This window comes from Rhyacophila brunnea, unplaced genomic scaffold, assembly GCF_057557595.1.
Source record: "Rhyacophila brunnea isolate RB1 unplaced genomic scaffold, BYU_Rbru_1.0 scaffold_12, whole genome shotgun sequence".
Lineage (NCBI taxonomy): Eukaryota > Metazoa > Arthropoda > Insecta > Trichoptera > Rhyacophilidae > Rhyacophila > Rhyacophila brunnea.
This window is the reverse complement of record NW_028232774.1, coordinates 23,404,711-23,412,375: the sequence shown is the minus strand read 5'-3', so window position 1 is coordinate 23,412,375 and position 7,665 is coordinate 23,404,711. Positions and strand designations below refer to the sequence as shown.

General features: G+C 34.0%; 1 long non-coding RNA gene across 1 annotated transcript; it reads right to left on the bottom strand.

Moving 5' to 3' along the window:
• Window positions 1-2,250: 2,250 nt before the first annotated feature.
• On the bottom strand, window positions 2,251-7,642 carry LOC147077942 (uncharacterized). The gene is made up of 3 exons (XR_015069243.1): window positions 7,573-7,642; window positions 4,500-4,622; window positions 2,251-2,791 (listed from the first exon to the last, which is right to left on the bottom strand). It is a non-coding gene; the product is annotated as an uncharacterized LOC147077942 (long non-coding RNA).
• Between the last annotated feature and the right edge of the window lie 23 nt (window positions 7,643-7,665).

Genomic DNA, 7,665 nt, shown 5'->3' with positions numbered 1-7,665 from the left:
GAAAAACGTTAATGTAGTGTTTCACACTGCATTTAATCTTAGCGGTAGGTAGGGGGCCCGCCTAATATCCTAGCCTGAGGGCCCGTTTCAGGATGTTGGGACCATGGTATAGGTACACCGAGTGCAATAGACAAAAGACCGATAAACGAGAAATTAAGCTGTGAAGAAGAAAAAGAGTTATGGGACTAATTTACATTCTCCTCCTTGGGCCCCCCCCAATATTAAATCCTGGGTGCGCCACTGACTTATAGTATTGGTAAAAATTAGCAGTTTTAAAATATTATGATCTACTCTATGACAACATCTTCTTGGCTACGTGTTAAAACTGTGAACTAACTTGCTCCTCCCATTTTTAACCGCACTTTCATTATAAACTAACAAGCTCCTCCCATTTAGTTGACAACAGCGCCTTCCTTCGCGTAGCCAAGAAGATATTGTTATTCAATATACAATATATTATTTACCATAGAGGTATTAAATAAAATTTACAAAGGTCAACCTAATAAAAATGTAGGTAGGTACTTTAGGTTGCTATAAAATAGTGTTTCAAATAGATTTTAATAGTTATGTTTATTGATAGGTATTTCTTTTTTTCTATGTTTTGATGAATACTGGTATTCAATAAGAAATACCGGTATTGATATATTCATTTCGTATTGCAATCCCTAGTCACGATCCTCAACCACAAGTGAACGACTGAGAAGGCTCCATCTCTATTATATAATAGCACTATCTTCTAATATGAGGCGCCGAGTGCCAAAGGAGCTCAAGCGCCAACTTTACGATTTTTTACATTTGAATGTAGGTTTTTTCTATAAATCGATATGTATCATGCCACAAAGTCTTATCGCTCAAATAATTATAGATATTTTACAATGGAGATTTATTTTCTGTGGCATAATTGTTTTGGTCGTTATGTCGGCACGCCACAGAAGCTTATCTGCCATTATACTATGGAGAGCGCGAGACCTAAACAGCTGTCAGATTTGTCTTATTGAATATACGTTCTCAACAGTGAAAAAAACTAAAAATGAGCTCAAGAAGGATTAAAAAAATAGTTTCGATGTGTGTTAAACCTGTAAACGAGGAAAATCGCGGTAAGTTTAACATGTTTTATCCGTTTTTCTTTCACATACGCTGTAGTTTAAAATATTTTAGATTACTTTTGAAATATGGTTATTAACGTCATTTTAGTAATTATGTCCACTAAACTTTTACTTCCATGAAGGAAAATAACTCTTATTTCTAATTTCATCTTGTTTTATGTCCAATTACGATTGATATACACTAAAAAAAGTATTTAAAAATTCACCCGAATCCTTGAGAAAAAATGATGGTGTTAAATTTGAATAATGATTTTGTTATTTTGGTCAGTTTGGAGTAACGATTTGATTTAGTATTAATAATAATATTGGGTATATAGACGGTTATTACAAAAAAAACAATCCAAAGGCTTTGAAATCATTGCTGTAATGGCAAAAACATATTTAATATTATAAGGCAAATTTTATGCCAAACAAACTCATATAACAATCATAACAAATTTGACCATTTTTTCAGTGTTTATTTGTCATAATAAAATTTGTTTATATCAAAATGTTTTTTATTGGTATCCAAACCCTTACATTAAAACATTTTTTTTAAATGATTTATTTTTTTACATTAATGCCATTATTTGAGTTTGAAAATTTTAATGCCACAGAAGCTTATGCAACAAAAAAAAGTATCAAGTGCCACCTTTTTTCATTTTTCTATATGCCAAAGAGACTCAAACACCATTTTTTTTGGAATCCAATAGATATTTTTCATTCAATTTTATTGCAAATAATACTTTGATTTTTTTAAATTTGCTTTGCTTAGAAAATAATTGTCCATTTCAACATTCAAGTTTAAAATTAAAAAAATAAATTCACTGAAAACTTGTCGGCCATTTTGTAGCACTTTTATTAAATGGCGCTTGAGCTCCTTTGGCGCTCGGCGCCTCATATCTATTTGTCTATCTACCTTGATATTAAAGGCCATCTCAAATAATTATGCTCCATCTGCTAAATTGAATGGGATTCAAGTATCAATCACTAAATGCCGCAGCACTTTCGGCTCATATCTCGTAATGTAGCAAATAAAAGTATTATAATAAATTTACAATCCCTTATTAATGTTATAATCACCCATGTAAGTTTTTTGACAACATTCCTTTTCTTTCAAAGTTAGAGATTTTATAAACGATCTATTAAATGAAAGAGCAAAAATAATAAGTCAATTTATTTATTTTTATTTGCATCAAACGCAAAATCCCACACAATATGAGGCAGTACTTTTGCTATTGTTTCATGTTCGTATACAAATGTTTCACAAAATATATAACAAATTTGCTAATTATGAAAATCATAAATGGTTCCATTCAATTTAATACTCATAACACAGGTTTTTTACATTTTTTTGAAGATACATTTGAAAATCTAATTATAAATAATTTTATTACTAAAACTTCTGATGATAATTTTGTTTCCATTCGTCCATTTAAAATTTCATGTTGATTTGTAATATTTCAGAAAGTCATTATTCATGAAAGCTTCGTGTAGTTGCTGTAAATGACAACGTTCATAGCTCTTTTCACAGGAAGTGGACATGGCGGGGGTACAGGCACAGGAAAACAAGCCATTGGTTGAACACGCGGGACCGGTATCTGTCCTGTGCGGGGGACGCATACACTGCAAAACTGTGCAGATTGGCTTTGAACTACTGCTCTGGGCTCGAAAGGGTCACAGGGGTCACATGGAAAGCAATCCATCTTCGTATATTAAATTGAGTAATGATTTAAGTAAAATAACTTTGTGATAATAAAAGGTATTAGAATTTGGAAAAATTTGTGATTGAAATTAAAATGTAAAGCTTATGAAAATTTCACATCAGTAAGTAATTTTTCCACCACAGTGAATGTGAAAAACAAATTGTTCAATCAGTTTTGTTTCATTTGTTTTTATTCAAATTAAGAATATTTACTAATTTTGAAAATTTGATCTTCTTTGTTAGCAATAGTAAAGTTGATCAATTAATTTATTAATGGCTTTATAAATCAAATAATCTTTATAAATTTAATCATCCCAAATAATAATAGTCTTAAAATAGACTAACTTAACCCTTTTTATTTTTATGTACCTAATTAAAAAGGTTTAAAACTATACTTGAACATCATCTTATTGGCTACGTGTTAAAACTGTGAACTAACAAAATCCTCCCATTTTTAACCGCAATTCCATTATAAACTAACAAGCTCCTCCCGTTTAGTCGACAACAGCACATTCCGGCTTTTGCCTAAATCTTCTTGTTGGAGAGCAGTTTATTATCCAGCCAGTAAAGATTTAAGTATTTGTCGCACATACAAAACCATCTTGACTGGGACATAGTCATAAATTAAAAACGCAGGCAATGTCGCAACTCACTTCCCCGCACACAAAACGAATGAAAAAACGCACGCGTCGATCCAACATTTTGCAATTTTACCTGCGGCCTATGGCAGGTGAAATCTGTTACATACGATGAGCATATATTTTTTTCTACTAATATTGTCGCACTGATGTTATGTGTCAAGTTACATGTGTTACACGAGTTTATGTGTGCGACCGGGCTTTCCAGGTTGTTCGAAAAATTCCAGATAACCTTAATTCAACGATCACGATAATAGATTTATATGCTTTGATGGCTGTCTGGTTTATGAGATAAAAAAATATTAACTGCCATTATGTTTGTTAAACAAATGAATTCAATGAACAGCTGTCATAAAATATTTAGAGTCGCAGAGAAGAAAAAAATGATATGCAAAATACACTAAAGCACGAACCAAATTGAGGGCCATTTCGCCTCATGTCACACTGTCGCGGCGACAAATTTAGTTTAATGGAGGCATCCCATTTTCATCGCCAGGTCTTCGACGCCGCGTCCAGCGTCATAAGATGTACTGTCCGCTTCCTCATGGATACTTTTTCAGCATCAAAGTTTGGAGGCGGGGCAAGGTGAAAGTCATCAACAACAGCCTTCTCTCTTTTGAGAAGCATTCTGGATGCACCACATACCTTTATATGCAGGTCAAGAAGAAGGATCCCGGTCAGGACAGGGAGCGCGCCTGTAGATGTTGTTCGGTAGGCCTTAGTGATAAGACGACAGCGCACTACACTTCCGACTTAAAATGATAATTCTAATCATAACACTTTTATGGACACGCATGCACCAGACACTAGGAGCGTAGGCAGCGATACCCATGATTATGGCGTTATTGGCTATTTTAAGTGTCCTTACTTGTAGACCCCATCAATTCGTAGACCCAATCCTCAGCACATCCCACGTCATGGACAGTGAACCACTGCTGACCTCTACCCCTCTTCCCAACGTTATGAGCTAGAGTAAATCAACTTCTCATACGCTTATTAGTAGTTATAAATTATCTTGGATTATCTTAAAACAAATACAAGAAGACTCTAACGTCAACACAAGCATATCACCTCAGCTTTAGTCCGGAGTACAGCATCCGAAGCTTCACAGCGTATTTTGAAGTTGTTGGCGCCTTCCGCATCTATCATGCACTTGCCGCAGACGAGCAGAGTCAGACCGTCTTTCTCCGATATCTAGAATCATAAAAATAGCTCAAATAATACGTTATCGTCACAGATGAGGGTACGTTTCAGTACTCGGTCTCGAGTTAACGAAAAACAACCCAAAACTAAACACAACCTACTTATTTTTGGGTTACAGTAGATTGTGTTATGAGTGAAACCTACAAAAACCATTATTTTATAGAGAGTGATGTGATAGGATATTTTTATAGGAATCTTCCAAAGTTTTCGTTGAAAAGCATGACTTATTTATTTTTTGTTATGAGTAATAACGAAAATACTGTTTCGCCTAGCTACCCGTGTTGTCGCAAAAAGAATTATTGGTAACAATGCTACCTTTGCAATAGACAGTTATTCTTACTGTCACCTTATCCAAAATTCTGAAATACTTTTTTCATTAAATTCCACGTCAAGCGAATTATCTGATCTGATACCGATTAATTCTTCTCGAGCTGCCAATGTAATTTATTGATCTTAATATAAGGACTTAGCAAATGGCGGTCTTATCCAATCGTACTTTTGATCCTTCATTCACCGAACCCATCTCAAAAATTGTGTACCTAGTTCTTCAGATAAATTTCGCGGCCCCCCGCAGAACCTCTACGTCCCCCCAGGGGGCCGCAACCAATGAGTTTGGAAAGGTGGGAGTTAGGTCCTTAGAGGATAGGCTATGAGAGTCTCATAGTGGATCAAGTACCTGTTACTTACAAATTGAAAGAAAATACCAAGGACCATAAAAGTGAGAATTAAGGTGAGTCGGGGTAAGTGTAGCTACTAAGATATCTCAGTATCTACTACAAATTGGATGATGCCATGTATGGAAAGGTGATAGCAAAGTCACCGATTTATAAAAATAATCAGAAATGGTGTCGATACCATGTTTTTGAGGTGACTACATGGATTATTCTCCAGACGACATTTTGAAGTGAGATGGTAGCTGTTACTAAACTATTTTTTAAAACACGGAAATCTGCACATTATGGTTGCAAAATTTGGTGAGTATATGTGTTTTGATACCCTTCTTCACGTGTTGTTATCGTTTTACTTATTGATAATCATTTTAAAGCTTTAATCGAGTAGACACACTTCCCCCACGAAAGTAAGCGCCTGGGGTAATTGTGTCTTTGTTTTGTGTCACACTTCCCCCATATATTTTCTATGAATTCGCATAGTTATTATTTTAACTAGTGATGGGACACGACGCATTATTTATATCGATCGAAAAAATGTTCGCAATTGAAATAAAATGTTTATAATTTTATTGTTATAGTTTTATGTTAGCTAAGTAGGTACTCGGAAGAGTGCATGTGTTTCAATTTAATACACAAGTTTTTAAAATAAATGCTTATCTAACATGTGATAATAATTATTAATGTGCATTTTTCCACATGTAAATATAAACAAAAGACAGATAAAGGAGCTTACGACCAAGGAAAATTACAAAAAACAGTTGAATGTGTAAAAAAACAGTATGTCATATGGATATGTATAATCATGTTTACGAAAGAAGGGAAGACAGTTTTAGCAGAAGTACAATATTACCCAAAGAGATTGAAACATCTTTTGCAGAAAATTTGCATACGTTGGAAAAGCATGTCTCACAAAAAAAGTAGTCCTCGAATTAATTGGACAGTATATTAAAGAAAATAATATTAACACACCGTTTAAAATGGAAGTACCCGGACACAATTGGTTTATAGGTTTTATTAAAAGAAATAAGTTATTATTTAAAGATGATGGTTACTTAAACCCTAACGGCTATAACTATTAAACATGGAACATGCTTTCTTTGCCCACTGATTCTCTGAATGCTGGTTGTCCAAATTCAAAGGAAAATAAAATAAATTGCGGGGCGCGGGTCACACGTTATTCCCGAAGCGCCGTTCGCGGCCGACTGAAGCCACTCCAGCCCGCGCCGCGCTACTTTCGTGACTTTATTTTTTGTTTTCGTTACCGCTGCCTGTGCGATGTTTTCGTAACAAATCCGGCCGGGTGGTCAAGACAAAAGCATGTTCCATGCTAAAAACCGCAAGCCGTAGAATATGTTTGAATAAAAATTTGCGATCCTTTTGTAATCAATTGGTACTATAACTTGTCTTATTAAACAGTACAATCATCAATCTGAATTTAAAGGATTGTCCACAATGGATATAATATAATGTTGACTGTCAACTGATCTTTCAAAAAGTAAACTCGTTGGTGTCATCGGATTTCCGTCAACTACCTTCGTTAATTAATAAAAAATACGTCATTTTTCTTTCGGGACATCACTAGCGCTTCATACATTAGTATGACATTAGTCCATTTTGTTGAAATTCTATACTGTAGTTTTAACTCAAGACTCAATATCCATTAAATGAAATATTACCTTTCTATGCATGTAATACGTTATGGTTTTGAAGTACTTTTGGAGTAAAGATGAATTTAGTTACACTTACCCCAATATTGGGGTAAGTGTAACAAACGACTAGTGATCAAAAAATAGTAAAATGTCGTATTATAGTAAGATGTACAGTGGGTTCCTTCTGTACATATGAATAATAATTGTAATGCGTAGATCCTACGGTAAAGTTTTCAACTGTTTAAAACACACCTATTCATCATGAACCACGTTGAAATTCATCTCATTGAATTATATGTCACACTTACCCCGACTCACCTTATTTACTATACGAAAATAATATACCTATTACCTAAACATACAGGTACCTAGGCATATAAATAATTAATTACCTACATGCACAATATTAGTAAATAATTTAAGGACAATCTATTTAAAACAAATCAAATCATATAATATTATATTACCTACCTACTCAATTTTGGTCAGTAGGTAGGTACCTACCTACCAAAGTATTTATTGGCGCAAAGAAATAGTAGGTATAACCTTGAAGAACAACAATATAATATATAAATAGTTCAAAAGTGTATTCATACACAATATACCTATGTAGGTACCTACCATTATTATTATTGTTGATGAATAGTAAATTAAAATTGTCGATGTCAAACCATTTCGATCTGGTTTCAGTGTTGCCAACCGTACTATAATTAT